Raw genomic sequence first — 19576 nt, forward strand, 5'->3', positions numbered from 1 at the left:
TTTTCAGCTGGTGTGAGCATGATAACCCCCAACAATTTTGGCATTACTTTCTGCCCATACTTAATACATACACAGATAAGTAATGCTTATGCTGAAGATTTGTATGTATTAAGCCTGTCTTATGGAAAATTCAGATGCTTCATTGCTTCCTCACGTTGCTGGGGTTTATGATTTTATTCTAACATAGGGACCATTTCTGTGGGATTTCTATAGGATGCTCTTGTTTCCTGCACTCCAAAAACATTTTGGTAAGGCAACTGGATTCTAATGAATCAACCACATAGCTTGTGTGGGCCTCTGGTAGTTACTGTAAATTAAATTATACATTCCACTTGCACATGCACATTTCCTGTGAAGCAATATATTGGTGCTGTATATTAATAAAGAATAACAATAACCTACATCTGCTGTAGGCTCAAAGGAAACTTAGGAGTTTCTAGCTCAGCCTGGTAATTGGATAATTCATACTGCTCACAGTGTTTGGTGTTGCTGTGCCTATGTCTCTCTAAGGGTAAGATGAACTGCAATGCTATTAAATAATTAGTAATATATATTATATATGATAAAAATAGATATGTTTTGTTCTTTATTAAAATGAGGGGTCTTCCATATCATGAAGCCTTTTGATAATGATACCTTTTGGTTAATGAATTCACCATGTTCACTTATTGCCTCCATTCACTTGAGTTCTTTTTGTCTCGTAGGCTGGCCACCATCCCCCTATTATTATGAACTCTTTGTTATCATGTTGCCAACCTCCACCTGTCATTGTGTTTTTCTTATTGCCTTTTCCCAGCCCTTCTTTTGTTCACTATTGTACTCCTGTCAAGGTGTTCATCTTCTTCTGCTTAAACTTGAGTTGACTGAGCTAGTGCTTTGAAGACATATGTCAAAGAGCTCTGCCAAATGATGTGAGTATAAGCCTTGACGGCCATGCTTCTTTCAGTCAAATACAAGATTCCTCTGCACTCAACCCATTATCAATATATTTAAGACAGCGACATTTTGTGCATACTGCTACTGAAAAATGCCTTACCCTTTAAACAAAACAGGGATTGTTTGTCCATATATTGCAATATATTTAAGCTGGCCAACTACGTCAAAGTCATCCCATATCTGGCCAGTCCTATGCTCAATTTTCATCTGATTCATTAAGAATTCTATGGTTTAATTATACATTTTATAAAAAGGGACGAATACGTTTTACCTGCAACTTACTAGCTGCTTTCAAAGTAAAACTCCCAAACTTGGCTGCCCTTTTATTAGACACCAGTGGGATCACCTGACTATAGTTGGAGGGGGTGGGAGCTACAACATGGAGCTGGTCACTGCTCCTGTATAACTATAACAAACAGGGGAAAGTTGTGCTCACCACTAGTTTTTAAAATCATTAGGCGGGGGTGCAATGAGGGTGTGACCACAAAAAACATATAGACAAATACAAGATTCCTCTGCACTCAACCCATTATCAATATATTTAAGACAGCGACATTTTGTGCATACTGCTACTGAAAAATGCCTTACCCTTTAAACAAAACAGGGATTGTTTGTCCATATATTGCAATATATTTAAGCTGGCCAACTACGTCAAAGTCATCCCATATCTGGCCAGTCCTATGCTCAATTTTCATCTGATTCATTAAGAATTCTATGGTTTAATTATACATTTTATAAAAAGGGACGAATACGTTTTACCTGCAACTTACTAGCTGCTTTCAAAGTAAAACTCCCAAACTTGGCTGCCCTTTTATTAGACACCAGTGGGATCACCTGACTATAGTTGGAGGGGGTGGGAGCTACAACATGGAGCTGGTCACTGCTCCTGTATAACTATAACAAACAGGGGAAAGTTGTGCTCACCACTAGTTTTTAAAATCATTAGGCGGGGGTGCAATGAGGGTGTGACCACAAAAAACATATAGACAATTACAAGATTCCTCTGCACTCAACCCATTATCAATATATTTAAGACAGCGACATTTTGTGCATACTGCTACTGAAAAATGCCTTACCCTTTAAACAAAACAGGGATTGTTTGTCCATATATTGCAATATATTTTAAGCTGGCCAACTACGTCAAAGTCATCCCATATCTGGCCAGCCAAGTTTGGGAGTTTTACTTTGAAAGCAGCTAGTAAGTTGCAGGTAAAACGTATTCGTCCCTTTTTATAAAATGTATAATTAAACCATAGAATTCTTAATGAATCAGATGAAAATTGAGCATAGGACTGGCCAGATATGGGATGACTTTGACGTAGTTGGCCAGCTTAAATATATTGCAATATATGGACAAACAATCCCTGTTTTGTTTAAAGGGTAAGGCATTTTTCAGTAGCAGTATGCACAAAATGTCGCTGTCTTAAATATATTGATAATGGGTTGAGTGCAGAGGAATCTTGTATTTGTCTATATGTTTTTTGTGGTCACACCCTCATTGCACCCCCGCCTAATGATTTTAAAAACTAGTGGTGAGCACAACTTTCCCCTGTTTGTTATGCTTCTTTCAGTAACCATAGCCACAGGTAAATCAACTACTATTATAAATGGCTGCATTATTTCTTGCTGTGTCAAAAGCCTTGGTGTGATGACCAGTGGCACTCAGCAATTCTGTAAACATTATATGGTCACAGAACTCCAAGGGGCCTCTGATGAATGCCTTTTAATTAGTAATGGGTATATTATCCTTTATTCTCTACAAGTGTTATCAGTGGTTCCCTTCCCCAAAAGTGTTATTGGCTTATGTGCCCCCTGCCAACAGCTCCCCCACCAGAATCTTAAAGCGTGGAAATTGCAATGCTGCTCTGAACTACCCCATCTGCGATATCTGATATACAGTAAGTGGCATCTGCCTGTCAGTGCTCACATAAAGCAGCATTGCTGTTCTCTTGGCTAGCAGAGAAACAGCAAATGTGGCTTTCATTGCTTGAGGCATCACCTGTGTATACATTAAAGGAAACCATATGGCATCTGTCATATATCAATTTAATATTACCACCAATCACATAAACATTACATATTGTACATTATAAAGGTAATGGATTAAATACAGGCCCCTGAGATACTCAATACTGGTCAAATTAGAACTCCCCTTACAGCTGCTGTCCTAGCAGGGGTGCTTCGCCAATGAGGCGAGTTGAGGCTGTCGCCTCAGGCGGCAGCGCCCCACTAGGTATCAGGGCAGCAAAAATGCTGCTCCTGGTACTTTAAGAGCAAATTACTGGGGGAGGGGGGGCAGCAGCAAATGCTGCTGCCTCAGGCGGCGGAGGGGCCAGGATCGCCCCTGTGTCCTAGACACTGACTTTTTTGGTTTCTTTATAGAAAATTTGGCACTGACCGAAAATTAGATTCCCATGGAACTGACATATCATTTGTCCATAAAAAGTACACAAAGCAGCAGGATCCAAAACAAAAGAAGACTTTTTTGAAAATAGATGAAAATAAATAGTTATTTTAACAGTTAAGAACAAAGCAGAATCTAGTTATTCTCCAATACTATGCATAATGACTCTTTAGTACAGAGGGGAGTCTGCAGAATATACTGCTATATAATTCAAAGGAAAAAAATGATTGATGAAATAAATCAGTGTCAAATCAAATCTGCCATCCATATTGCTTTGATGGTATGGGATTGCTGAGATTTAGAATAGATTAAACTGACATGCAGCATTTTCTGAATCAGGCTCCTGGCCAGAGCAGTCGGTATAATGTTTGCCAGCTATTATATATGTAACAGATACTGTGGTAGGATGGTCACTGTGTGTTTATTTTAGAGTGTGATCATCAACAAGACACACAACTATTTTAAATGTAATAAATGTCTTCCCAGGTTGTCTATTTTTATAGGGAAGTTTGGATTAGGATTTATACAGGAGTTTCAATGCATAATAAGCGTTGTTGAAAATAAAGCTGAGGTTTAGTTTAAAAGTATGTGATCGGGACTATAAACATAATACAATACATTTCTTATTTTATGGTGTACTGCTGTATTTATCTCAATGTCTAAAACGTCTTGGGTTGTAGAAACAAACATTTTAGAAAATGGATTTTTCTGGATTTGTCTTTATAAAAATTAAAAATACTAATGTCTGCACCTGGCAAACCTGGCAAATTAAGATTTGCCCGTTTGAGTATCTTAATAAATATATATGGAATTTTTTTTTTTGTAAAATATTTTTTATTGTTTTTCAAAATTAAACAAAATAAATGAAAATGGTTAAACTGTACATTGAGTTTTTTTATGGCATAATGCATATACAATTACCATTGTTTCTTGAGTTTGTTGTTCCACATCAGTCGCTTTTAACACGGTTTCATTATACATCAATTTAACACATTAAAATGTGAAAATAAACAGAAAAAATAAACAGCAGGAGATAGAGCAAAAAGAAAGAGGGGGAAGGTAGAGAGTCTGAAATTGTTTGAGAGGAGAGACCTTCTTTCTAATGCATCTTGTGAGAGTTGGAATGTAGCTTCCATTGATTTAGGTATAGACGTTGAGGAGAAAGAGGGAGGAGGAGGCGGCAAATCTTTCTTTTTCGTTTTTGGTCTTGGGTTGTTAGGAAAGTTCACTCCTAAAAGAGGCTTCTGCCCACCATTTGGTATATCTGAAGGGGGCTAATAGTTTTGCTAATAGTTTTGTTGTTTCAGCCCTTCCAATGTGTCTAGGTATTTGCTCCAAATCTCAAAGAAAAGCAAGCCTTAGGATTCTTTGTCAGTGGGCATGGGATATAATCCCAGCAGTATTTGTGGGTTTGTCCAGGTTATTATGATATCGCACCAACTTACGATATGTGATAGGACTGTGTTCCATAAAGCATTTCATTTAGTACATGACCACAGTGCATGTTCTAAAGTGGTATCAGGATGATTGCATTTTGCACAGTTAGGTGTCTGTGTTCTGCCAATTTTGTGCGCTATTTTGGGTGACACACATGCTTTAAGAGTCTAAGGGCCACGTCGTGGAAGTATACTGCTGATAAGGCTTTTGTATGTTTCAAATATGCTGTTGTAATTTGAGTTATTGTTATGTTTGATATGATGTTTAGTCATCTCGATATGTGTGAGTTGTAATCTAATGATAGCATATACTCCAGATGTTGTGATAAGTGGTCCCTGGTTTGCTTTATTAAGACATCCAGTGGATTGATTAATTGTGTTTTTATGCCCCGAATCACTAACTCCACATAGCTTTTGACTTGCAGGTATGCAAAGATATGGTTGTTATGGAGCCCATATTTAGATTGTAGCTCTGGGAACTTCCATATAGTATTTCGCTGATGTTATATTAATTCTATGCTGTATTGCCTCCTGTTGCGCTAGCAAAAATTCTTATTTTAATATTGTAGGTATGGCCATAAGTATCGGGCCAGTCAGTTGTTTTGCCATAAAATAATTGAGACTACAGGGGGGATTTTTTTAATAGTGAGGCAAATAAACCGGGGACAAGCCACCATCTTTTCACACCATCAGCGTTTCCTGCATTCAGCAGCAGTAATGTAATCAGGTGGCATAGGCCAAAAATAAACACATGAGCACATCAATATAATACAATAAAAAACGTAAATGTCATTAATTTAAGGAAACTAGTAATTAATAGTGACAAGGTAAATTTTGGATTTATCTAGTGCAAGGCGTAGAGAGCAACGCCGTGAGCATAAGTCCTTTTTTAATAAGCACTAATGGGGGCAATTTATGTTTTCCTTGGTGCTCTAGCACTTGCAGCTGGGGTCATGTTACTGGAATAAACTTGTCCTGCCCCCTGCGCCTGCATGCATTATCGCACGTGCACCCATGGTAACGTGCAGCGGGTGGGGGAGACAGGATTGTAAAAGACGTCAAAGGCATCTGGAGCACTGGAGTTTGCACATTTGTTGATATGCTCCACAAGCTTTTCACATGGCCATAAGAATATTGCTAATCAGAAACTCAAACCCCTTAATCTTTTTTATCTGCAATTTTGGAGTTTTCCTTTATACAAGGGTTTTAGGCTAAATTAAAGTTAATAATTAAGTTATGTGAAAAAAATAATTGTAGACATCTGCATGTGTTTGTACGATAGGCATTCAGAGCATTAAATCACACACACACACACACACACACACACACACACACACACACACACACACACACACACACACACACACACACACACACACACACACACACACACACACACACACACACACACACACACACACACACACACACACACACACACACACACTCAGTATAATTGTGTAATTGTGTATATACTGTATATATTGAGCTTAAAGTGATACTGACATTGAAAGCTACATATAGGTTACATTGATGTTTTTTTTGCTGATAGTTCTGCTTTTGTAAGTAATTGTTACTTGAAGTTCCTAAACCTGACTGTTTTGCCGACCTGATTGTCCCTTTTTAACCTGTCAGCTACAGTTTTTAATGCTAACGGACTATGGCGGCCCCCTAATAGAGGAACATGGGGGGTAAGGATGGTAATGTAAAATCATCAGGCCCTTTATGGCAAAGTATAAATATCATTCAATGATAGCGTTATGATGGATATAAAAAGGTTGTTTTCTCGTGTGAGTATCTCTTTAAGACTCAGGCCTCAGGTAAACATGATACAGTAAAAAAAAAAAAAAGCATACTCAGAAACAATCTTCAGGAAACAGTATGTCCTTTGTTAAAAAAAAGGATTAGAGATGTAGAAAGATAATACAAATTTGCATGTGGCCTTGGGTGCCATTATGGAATTTGTTTGAGATCGAAGATTAGCAACAAAATTACTGTAGTGTATGGGTTGTATTCAGACAAAAATTGATTTACTTTCTTATTTAATTTCCTCAACATTTTAGAAGATAAATACATTGACTTGGATAACTTTTCAGACCCTTGGTCAATTATCTTGTTTTACTGAAAAACAAACCTTGCACGGAAATTACATTTTTTGTGGTTTTTATTTCATAGCATTAAAACTCAACATTTATGCAAAAAAAAACAAAAAAACAAGTTTAAAGTTTTCAGTGTCTAAAATGAAATAGTAATTACCAATTACCAATTTTAGGGTTAGTAAATACCGACTTTGAACACTATTGAAATGTTGTCTCAGTCTTCCAGGCAGATTTGTGCAAATGTCTCCACACTGTCAACATACAATATTTGTCCTACCCTATAAGGAAATGGCAAAGAAAACATATTGCACTGTAATCATACCAAAATATATTTAATTGGACTAGTCTATTCACTGTTTTGTAACCACAAGAAATTCTAACAATTTCTAGCTAATACTTTACTTTTACGCAGTCATTTAATTGAGAACACATGGTGACATTAGGCTTTTGTTTATACACAATATAAGACAAAGATACATAACAGCTTTAGAAAATATTTGTCTTTTAGTTATTTACATAGATTTTTACTTACTCAAAAGTCTAGCAAGCACACGCAAGTTCCTGTAACAACTGATGCCAGTATATTTAGCTGTATATTCAAAGACATGCAGTAAACAGGAATGCTTTGATAGACAGAACCATTACAGTTCTAAATCCTGGCAGGATATGGTATATTTAAGAATGTTTTTTTTCACCATTAAGTCTGAGTCGTCTTGACGCTCAGGAAATGTGCATGCCCAAATGCAAACAAACTCAATTCTGCTTCATCAGTGCTTATGTCTAGAGAAAAGCATGCCAAAGCAAAGCTATGACCAAGTTCAGATACCTATTTTATCACTAGGCATAAGCACTAAATTGTATGTATATATCCCCGATAATTAAATGTAAAAATAGATATAACTCAGAAATAAATGTTCTGATATTTGAATCAACAACTTTGTTTGTTTTATCCTAATAAAAAATCACTTCATAAAAGCTAACTATTTGTGGTAGATTTATCAAGAAGTCATAAAAAATTCTCATTTCCCATTTCCACTTTTTCTTGATAAGAAAAAAAATACCTCCCTGCATTTTTCTCCATACTTCTAACAAGCTTACCATACTTCCCTTTTTGGATACTAATTATTATTGCTTTTTATTTGTGTATAAAGAAACTTCTGTCAGATCCTGTCATGATTTTTATGGTGTAGTTTTTATTTCTAAATTATACTGTTTACACTGCAAATAATTCACTCTACCATATAAAATTATATTCCTGAACCAACAAGTATATATTTTTTTGTTTGGTGTGTAGGCAGCTATCTCAGGTCATTTTGCCTGGTCATGCGCTTTCAGAAAGAGCCGGCACTTCATGATGGAACTGCTTTCAGCTAAGCTATTGTTTCTACAACTCAATGTAACTGGAGGCATTGTAGTGGGGCCTGAATTTTTACTATTGACTGCTATTCTCATATCTACTAGGGAGCTTATTTTGTTTCACAGAGCAGCTATCTTGTTACATTCCAATTGTACTGTTGATAGGCTGTTGGAGAGAATGGGAGCTGGGTGACCGAAGTGTATCAGAGCACAAGTCACATGACTGGGGCAACTGAGAAACTGATAATATGTTTGGATTTTACATATTTGTTGATATGTTTGACAATCGTTCCACAAGGCATTAATAATATTGCTAATGAGCGACTCAAATCCCTTAATCTTTTTTATCTGTAATTTTGGAGTCTACCTTTGTACATCTATATTCCCATAGAAGAAAACCACTGACATAATTTTTAGATGAGTTGTAGCACATGTAATGTGCCTAGTAGGTGAAATCCAATACCTCATGAACTCAAAGGAAGGAGGACTGGATGAGATACAGCAAAAAAGCAGTAGTTATGCAGTTGTAAAAGGTAAGCCTGAAGAGACCTTCGATCATCATAGTATGTTCTTTTGACCTTGTACTTCCATTGCCCACTGTACTACATAACCGTCTCTATATATTCAAAGTAGTACCATGTAAACTATAAACAGGCACCATTACCATACTGTGGAAAGTACATTTCACATAGCAGTCTTTATATTTTTATAATGCCATTTTCTTTTATTCATTATTTTGAGACCCCATTTAAAAATGTTTGTAAAGTGCTTGCTGACGTTATAAATAATGATGATGATAATTTTCCTCTCATTACTAAATATTGCACACAACCATGAGGTTAGGTCCCCTTATGATAACAATTATGTATAGTTCATAGATAGTTCATGGTAGCTACCATAGTGATCTCTCAGGACTTTTGATTGTCAGTAGAATAATTGTGGGTTTCAACACAATTAGTGTTAAAAAAAAAAAAGCTAAAAAAAGTGCAGGTTGTACATAGTTACATAGTTAAATTGGGTTGAAAAAAGACAAAGTCCATCAAGTTCAACCCCTCCAAATGAAAACCCAGCATCCATACACACACCCCTCCCTACTGTCACATAAATTATATATACCCATACCTAACTGAATCAGCCATCACAACATCACCCGGCAGTGCATTCCAAAACCTCACTGTCCTGACTGTGAAGAACCACCTACGTTGCTTCAAATGAAAGTTCTTTTCTTCTAGTCTAAAGGGGTGGCCTCTGGTATGGTGATCCTCTTTATTAGTAAAAGGGTCCCCTGCTATTTGTCTATAATGTCCTCTAATGTACTTCTAAAGTGTAATCATCTCCCCTTGCAAGCGCCTTTTTTTCCAGAGAAAACAACCCCAACCTCGACAGTCTACCCTAATAATTTAAGTCTTCCATCCCTCTAACCAGTTTAGTTGCATGTCTCTGTGCTCTCTCCAGCTCATTTGTATCCCTCTTTAGGACTGGAGTCCAAAACTGCACTGCGTACTCCAGATGAGGCCTCACCAGGGACCTATAAAGAGGCATAATTATGTTTTCATCCCTTGAGTTAATGCCCTTTTATATGCAAGACAGAACTTTATTTGCTTTAGTAGCCACAGAATGACACTGCACCAGAATTAGACAACTTGTTATCTACAAAAACTGCTAGATCCTTCTCATTTAAGGAAACTCCCAACACTGCCATTTAGTGTATAACTTGCATTTATATTATTTTTGCCAAAGTGCATAACCTTGCATTTATCAACTAGCTTTAGCAAAGTCTAAGTAAAACATATCCACTGCCATCCCAGAATCGAGGTCCCTGCTTACCTTCTCATAAAAAGAAATTAAGTTAGTCTGGCAAGATCTATTACGCATAAAACCATGCTGGCACACACTCATAGTATTATGATTTGCTATAAAGTCCAGTATCTTATCCTTTATTAACCCTTCATAAAGCTTTCCTACCACTGACCTCAGACTAACTGGCCTATAGTTTTGAGGCTGAGAACGGGATCCCTTTTTGAATAGAGGCACCACAATAGCAATTCATCTCTCGGCACTATGCCAGACTTCAATGAATCCTGAAAAATTAAGTAAAGAGTTTTGGCAATCACAGAGCTAAGCTCACTTATTACCCTGGGATGAATACCATCTGGCCCCGGACCTTTGTTTATCTTAACATGTTCTAGTCTATTTTGAATGTATCATTAGTTGTATTACTAGAATTGGGACTATTAAGAAGGAAACCTTATAAATGATTTGGCTGTCCCAGCTAACTTATTTTCTTACCCACCTCAACACCAACACTTCTATTGAACCAAAAAGGTTTTGCTTTGCTACGACGCTCCTTGCTTACAAGTGGTATATACTTGTATACCTCTGAAGTTGGAGATGAACATCCAGAATGAAGCATTTATTTGCACTTTGTATTCTGTTGATCTTGAATTGCTGCAGGAGCCTATGTTTCAGAGCACAGAGACCTGCAACTGCCCTTGTGAATAAAGTGCTGCCTGCTTTGAGCAGAGCTGTAATTATGAGATACTGACTGGCGGATGAGACACGTCAGTGGCTCCAATCCCACCCCTCTGTTCCCTAATTTGACTGCATTCAGATGCTGTAAATGACTCCTTTAGCCTTTTAGCAATGTTTTTCTTCAAGGGTTTTTCAGGGTAAACGTGCATTTTACACTCTAAACCAAGCTTGTGTTTCTTGGTCAACTCAACACATTTATATTTGGCTTACTTCAGACAGTGCTAACAGTGAATTGATAGCATCCTGCTTCCTCTTGCTCTGGGATGTGTGAAATCTGTGCCTCAGGCACTGACAGTGTTGATGTGCCAGTGATGTACTCGTGAATGTAGAGAGAGAACATAGGATAGATAACATATTCCCAAACACTTATAGGCAGCAAATTATCAATGATTCCAGAAGTTTACAAGTTAAGTAAAACTGACAGAATGAAATAATGTTGAACCAATAAAACAAGGAGAAAATGGGCAAGTCTCTAACAGCTGCAAACAAGGAAAGGTCTTCACGCTGAAGCTGGAAGTAAATTTGTTGAATGTAACAAGCATTCTTTGTTTCCAGCTTACAGTATGTTAATTAAATGATGTGATGGCAGATGGGTACCAAACTTACAGTAATCCTCTCTATCAATATTGCTAAAAATCTACAGTGTTTAACCCCATAAATGGTCTATTTTAATTGTCTTGAAGAGCATAAATACTATATTTGGAAATAAAATACATTTTAGGTACAAACTGCTACAAATATATTGACCACTGAATTTGTATATTATTTTCAGTAGGTTTTAGAGGAAAATTAAAGCATTTTGGCATATTGTCCATGGGATATCCCAAACATTGTTTTGCCAGAGAATTAGATCTACAAAACCAAATACTGGCAATCTACAGACTGATGACGAAAAACCTTTTCTCCAAGTTTATATCTACCCTGATTATCAAATTTCAAACTGGAAATCCATCACGGTCACTGCAGAATTTCAAAACATTCAATCTTTAATCATTTAACAACTACTGCCCTGTCTCCCAGCAGCGCACATTCCGCCAAAGCAACCCCCCCAGCGATTAACCGGACTTCTTTGCAAAGTTGATGGTGACAGAGAATTGCCAAACGGATTACTGTGTGCATTGTCCCACTGTCCCACTAACATGTGCAGAGGGTGCTGTGTGATATTGCCATCACTGTTAATCTTTAGTATAACCAACAGAGGGCGCTGTGTGATATTGCCATCACTGTTAATCCTTCATAAAACCAACAGAGGGCGCTGTGTGATATTGCAGTCACTGTTAATCTTTCATATAACCAACAGAGGGCACACTGTTATTCTTTCATATAACCAACAGAGGGCGCTGTGTGATATTGCAGTCACTGTTAATCTTTCATATAACCAACATAGGGCGCACTGTTATTCTTTCATATAACCAACAGATGGCGCTGTGTGATATTGAAGTCACTGTTATTCTTTCATATAACCAACAGAGGGCGCACTGTTATTCTTTCACATAACCAACAGAGGGCGCTGTGTGATATTGCAGTCACTGTTAATCTTTCATATAACCAACAGATGGCGCTGTGTGATATTGCCGTCACTGTTATTCTTTCATATAACCAACAGAGGGCTCTCTGTGATATTGCAGTCACTGTTAATCTTTCATATAACCAACAGAGGGCGCACTGTTATTCTTTCAAATAACCAACAGATGGCGCTGTGTGATATTGCAGTCACTGTTATTCTTTCATATAACCAACAGATGGCGCTGTGTGATATTGAAGTCACTGTTATTCTTTCATATAACCAACAGAGGGCGCACTGTTATTCTTTCACATAACCAACAGAGGGCGCTGTGTGATATTGCAGTCACTGTTAATCTTTCATATAACCAACAGATGGCGCTGTGTGATATTGCAGTCACTGTTATTCTTTCATATAACCAACAGAGGGCGCTGTGTGATATTGCAGTCACTGTTAATCTTTCATAAAACCAACAGAGGGCGCACTGTTATTCTTTCAAATAACCAACAGATGGCGCTGTGTGATATTGCAGTCACTGTTATTCTTTCATATAACTAACAGAGGGCACACATTTATTCTTTCATATAACCAACAGAGGGTGCTGTGTGATATTGCAGCCACTGTTATTCTTTCATATAACCAACAGATGGCGCTGTGTGATATTGCAGTCACTGTTATTCTTTTATATAACCAACAGAGGGCGCACTGTTATTCTTTCATATAACCAACAGAGGGCGCTGTGTGATATTGCAGTCTCTCCCGAAGCGAACTGTTGGTATAGGAATGATTAAAAGTGACTGCAATCTCAGCTACTGCCCACTGGCTCGAGTATAGGACGAGGTAGACTTTTTCAGCACATTTTGGATGCTGAAAAACTCGGCTTATACTCGAGTATATAAGGTAATATAAATATTTCTATAAATATATATATAAATATATATCTATAATTATCATTGTGCAAGCCTTCAGAAATAATTGGATGTTGAGTTTTATAGAAGACAATGGAAAATAATCAATTAAAAAAATAAAAACTATTTTCTTATGTAATAAATATCTGTATTGCTCAATATTTATTGAGATAATTCTTCTTGGTAAATTGAACACAATTAGACTTCAGAAGGAATATGATTGGATTTATTATTTGGTATTTAGTGTGCTAATTCAGAATCATTCCATAATGATCATTTTATAACTACCATTTATTCTATTTCATATATCTTACGTTATTAATTGTTATACATTGTTATCAATTCCTTTTAAATCATTTGTATTAATAATATGTATTAATGCATTAACAAGGGACTCTACAAGACATAGGGGGTTATTTATCAAAGTCCGAATTTATCTCAAGATTTTCTGCTACAAACTCCGATCAAATCCACTCGGGTTTTTTACGCTTATTTATGAATACATTTTCCCAAAAATTTGCGTAAAAAAAAACAGATTTTCAAATTTTTTTGGGATTTTTTCATCCAATTTTCACGAATTTCACGTTTTTGTTGGAATTTTCACCCGAAAATTCCGAAAACATCAGGGTATTGCACAAAACCCAGCGCACATCATAAAATCAGACTTTTACAAAAATTACAAGTTTTTCTGAATTTAGTAAACCCCCGAGGTTGGAAAAGTCAGAATTAGAAAATCCAGCATCTCAGACCTGTCCAGGATGCAGATAAGTCAATGGGAGAAGTCCCAATGATTTTTTGATGTGTGCTGTGTTTTATGCAATACCCCGAAGCATAAGAAAAACCCGATAAAATCATGAAAATCAGATTTTTCCCCCGCAAAGCAAATTTTCAGGAAAATGTAATAATAAATAAGTGTAAAAAACAGAGCGGATTTGATCAGAGTTTGTAGCAGAAAATGTTGAGATAAAATCGTACTTTGATTAGGCTACTATATACAGTAATATTAAACCTAGAGCTGCCCTATGGACACAAAGATTTTTGTACTTTATTTGACCTTTAAGTAATTTTTTTGTCTTGAAGAATGGAATTTGTCTTTGTTTTTTAGTTATTTTCCACCTCCAAGAGAGAAAAAATGAATCAGCAATTAAAGCTTTCCAGAAAAGTTGAGCAAAAAATGTGAACCACAACTTGACCCCTTTTTGCTTTTCATTAAAGGTGGATTTGCTGAAATATCTCTGAGGCAGATATCCATGACCTGCTGAACACATCCCGCACCTGTGCTTACCCCTTGTTTAACAACATTATAAGGTTTATATGTACTGTATGTATATATGTTGATATGCACTGAATTTTATACAGTATATTAAAAACTTCTACAGTTTTATTTAGATCATGTTTAAATTAATATACTTTTTAAAAAAATTGTTTTCAAAAATTGCTACACATATGTTATTAGAGCGGACATATGCCCACGCATTTAACAGTGCAAAACTGAGAAATTATTTCCCTTTTAGGGCTATTCCACACGGGGAGATAGCGACGCGTTTGCGGTCGCGGCGACAAAGCGCCGCGACAGTCGCCGCGACCGGCGCAGGTGACAGTTTTGTATGGGCGCCTATGTAAAAACGCCTGTGCTAACCACACGAGGCGATGCGCTTTTCAACAGTCGCCTGAAAATGCCTCGCCAGGCTTTTTCAGGCGACTGTTGAAAAGCGCATCGCCTCGTGTGGTTAGCACAGGCGTTTTTACATAGGCGCCCATACAAAACTGTCGCCTGCGCCGGTCGCGGCGACTGTCGCGGCGCTTTGTCGCCGCGACCGCAAACGCGTCGCTATCTCCCCGTGTGGACTAGCCCTTATCAGTAGTAATAAAACAGTACCTTGAACTAGATGGTAACTAAGCTGCATGAATCCATATTGGTGACAAAGCAACACTACTAGGCTTAGTTAATGTTTAGATATTTTTTTAGTAGACATAATTTAAGAGTTTGAGGGAAAAAAAAGCAAAACTAAAAAACCCCAACAAAACACACAACTTTTCCTGTGAACCATGTTTTTTAATCTTGAGAATTATCTGATTTATAAAAAAAAAAAAACTTGGGCAGTACAATTGAGATTGTTTTATCTAGGAATAAAAGACGCACAGAAATTACATTGTTCCATTCAATGAAGATGAATATTGTAATGAACTGGGAAATAAAGTTGCTTTAGACAATCCCCATGCCCATTGATTTTTATAGAAAAGCTTTTACTTACAGCGTTTTTAAACTTTTCACAAGTTTTTTTTTTAGTTAATTTTAAAAAAATATTTTTGTGTATATATGCAGGAGCAAATTTGGATAAATCTGGCAATTAAGATATGGTGATCCCAACTACGGAAAAAAAAACTCTTGTCAAGAAAACCACAGCATCCCAAGCATTCTAGAAAATAGATCCTATACCTGTATATCGATCCATAATGGTATGTACCTTTTAAAAAACAGTTGCAATTACTTTCACATGTAATGTAGAATATACAGAGAGATTAAGTCACTTGCTTGTCACTTTAGAAATGACAGTCCTTCTCAGCCACTGTATTCTCTTGCAGAGCAATACGCATGCACTCTGCACACATCTTATAATGATCTTTTATATTTTCATTTAGGAGCAGAACATGCCTTCAGCTTTTCCTATTTTAAGACAACCTTCAGTGTAGTTCACACTTTAAATGGTGGGGAACATTTATTCAGTTAAGAAAATAACCTTTATCAGGAGGAGATTAAAGATGTACAGTGCCTGTTTTCTAAACTAGAGAAAAGCAGTTAGAATTCACCTTGATCCTAGGCAAGGCTATAGTATGTTATTACAGGTTTGTGACTGGTTAGAATATAGAATATTATAACAGGCTTCTTATAAGTATTTAGGCATTCTTTGTAAGAAAGTACAGAAGGCAGCCTAGTGTAATTTTTTTTTACGTTTGTTTCTGTGCATCTTTAATGTTTAAATCTATTTATTGTGCAACGCTGCGGAATGTGTTGCTGTTTTATAAATACATGTTAATAAAAATAACTGTATAGGGAATGCACATGTTATCTTTTAGTTAACATGCAGTTATTGGGCGAATTTGTGTAAAATCCGCGAAACGCAAAATCAATGCCGGTGACTTTTGAAGCACATTAAAGTCAATGGGCGTCCGTTTAATTGTTGCCGGTGTCGGAAATTTGCCACAAATCCGCGCCTGGCAAATAAATTCACCCATCACTATTAACATGTACTATGTCTGTAGGTAAGGATTTTCAGTGTATACATTTCTGTAGGCCTATGCACTCTATCTACTTAATAAAGTGGTAAAATTCCTTAGATTTACTTGGTGGGGTTAATTGGGCAGTTACTTATTTCCCACGAGCAACGTTTCGAAAGTTCCAACATGTAGATTTATACTGCACATTGTGGTGTAACGGCACCTCTGACTTCCTTATATATGCTGCACCAACAATCTTGAGTTGGACAGCACAGACACAACCCAGAATAAGAGTCATAAATTTAGATCACCTGCGTAAATTGGTAAATGAATTAAAGATATATGGCATGCAGTATCCTTGCACACTGTGCTACCTGACAATCACCTTGAATATCTTTGCACCCAGAATAATGAAGCTTGCAGGGAAAACATACCAGTTAGGTTATCTCGTAAAGTTTATTTCAAGGAAACATATTCCAGTGTTCATACCACACATCAATGTCAATTTACATGATTATGCATAATAAATAAAATTGTAGGTATCAACAGGTGGATTAAGGTTTTATTAGCAAAAATCTCTCACAAATCAAATGCAGATGTCGGTATGTTGTGGTCAGGTTTAAAGCTGCTGTATTTTGTTGTTGGGGGGATAGGCTCAAACTGTGATCTGCCATCTCTCTAATTGTAGTACTCATTTCTGATGATAAATTAGTGTTCTTTGTTATCCCCTACCTAATGTGCTTTCTTTACATGTATGTATACTGTGCCTGCCTGGGGAATATGTGTTTATTTAAATATTACCATAAGGTATACAATTTAATGACAAGATTAAATAGCTACTGTTCATAAATAAGCACATTGCTAGCCATATAATAAACATCTGTTCCCATTAGAGATGTATGCTACACTATATGAACTGAAAATCTTGCAAGCTAACTCTGATATGTTGTATGTTGTATAGAGAGAAGCTGCTACTTGAAAAAAAGAGAGCAGGTTAACCTCTTTTAATGACCCCCAATATAACTACTGTATATATATATATATATATATATATATATATATATATATATATATATATATATATATATATATATATATATATATATATATATACAGGTATGGGACCTATTATCCAGAATGCTCGGGACCTGGGGCTTTCCGGATAACGGGTCTTTCTGTAATTTGGATCTTCACACCTTAAGTCTACATTATTTAATGTAAACATTAAATAAACCCAATAGGCTGGTTTTGCTTCCAATAATGATTAATTATATCTTAGTTTGGATCAAGTACAAGCTACTATTTTATTATTACAGAGAAAAAGGAAATAATTTTTAAAAATTTGGATTATTTGATTGTAATGGGGTCTATTGGAGACAACTACAAGAGGTCCTCTGCACTCAACCCATTATCAATATATTTAAGACAGAGACATTTTGTGCATACTGCTACTAAAAAATGCCTTACCCTTTAAACAACACGTAGTTGGCCAGCTTAAATATATTGCAATATATGGACAAACAATCCCTGTGTTGTTTAAAGGGTAAGGCATTTTTTAGTAGCAGTATGCACAAAATGTCTCTGTCTTAAATATATTGATAATGGGTTGAGTGCAGAGGACCTCTTGTAGTTGACTATATGTATTTTGTGGTCACACCCTCATTGCAACCCCGCCTAATGGTTTTTAAAAAATAGTGGTGAGCACAACTTTCCCTTGTTTGTCTATTGGAGACAGCCTTTCCGTAATTCAGAACTTTCTGGATAACGGGTTCCCGGATAACAGATCCCATACATATATATATATATATATATATATATATATATATATATATATATATATATATATATATATATATATATATATATATATATATATATATATATACAGGTATGGGACCTATTATCCAGAATGCTCGGGACCTGCTCAAATTCAGCCTATGTGAATCCCCTTATATACATTTTACGAAAATTCAAGTGAAGTGTTAGTACCACATTTTGCCCAACATATGTAAGCCACCACACTGCAAAGTATATATAAATTGTTTTCTTTTAAAGGACAATTTGTTGCTGTCTATTTCATAATATAAAAAATAAAGAAGCAATATAAAATGCAAACAGTATGTTTTTCCTCCCAAAACTGTATTAATGCACAGATCCAACAGTGATTACAAACTGAAACCAAATGGAGAAACCACAACATAACTAATATAGGGCATGACCTTCAGCCTGGGGCTACCAGGTCAAGAGAAACCAACTGCTCAATGCCAAATACTCATCGGGCATCATCATTTTTTTCTGTGTAACTTGCAATTTTGCAATTGTACTCGAGTATGTTTTATTTACCCTTTCTATTTACCCTTTTTACTTAGCTTAGTGTGATATAGTCCTTATTAACTGTGTTTCTGCAAACTGTAGTCATCTGGTATATAATATATACTAATCTTTATGTGTATAAAAAAATATGCGAGAAATTACTTACGATTAATGCCTATTGGAGCACATAACATCTGACTCAGTCCTGACAAACAGCAGTGACAAACATTGTAAACTGTTACTATCCTCCTATTGGTGCCTGTACCCACCCAGCTTGTAATATGCATATTAATTTATTACCTACATATACATTCATTTAAAATCAATGACAATACTCTGCAAACAGTGGAGTTGCAGAAATAATATGATTAACATTCAAGCACTGGCGTGGATTTTGGCACTGGTCACATCTGTATTTCCAGCTAGTACCTCCTTGAAGAATAAATTACTTTTTGGAACGTAAATCTAGTAGCTTTTAAAAAGATTGCCAGAACCTAAAACATTTATAAAAGTAAAAAAAAATCTATTTGTGATTGCTGTTTTGAGATTCCTTGGGTTTGTTTCTGATTATTTAAAGGTCCCGCTTCCTTTGGTAGTGCCCATTTGCGATTTATTTGACTTTAGCTTTTGATCTCCCTTGTGCTGACACATCATAAAACTATATTCCTGTGCAAGTTGTATGTTGTACAGTTTGTTTCTGAGTGCTGCATTCTCAAGGTTTTCTGTACTGGCAGAATAAGATGTTCTTTGTTTTTGATGGACTCCAGGTGTTTATCGCTGTATATTACTAATGGGTTTAACCACGAGATATGTGTGCAAGAAGTGAATTTAAAAGGTAATGGTAAAATTACAGGTTCGATAACTTGTGG

This window comes from Xenopus laevis, chromosome 5L (genome assembly GCF_017654675.1).
Source record: "Xenopus laevis strain J_2021 chromosome 5L, Xenopus_laevis_v10.1, whole genome shotgun sequence".
Taxonomy (NCBI): domain Eukaryota; kingdom Metazoa; phylum Chordata; class Amphibia; order Anura; family Pipidae; genus Xenopus; species Xenopus laevis.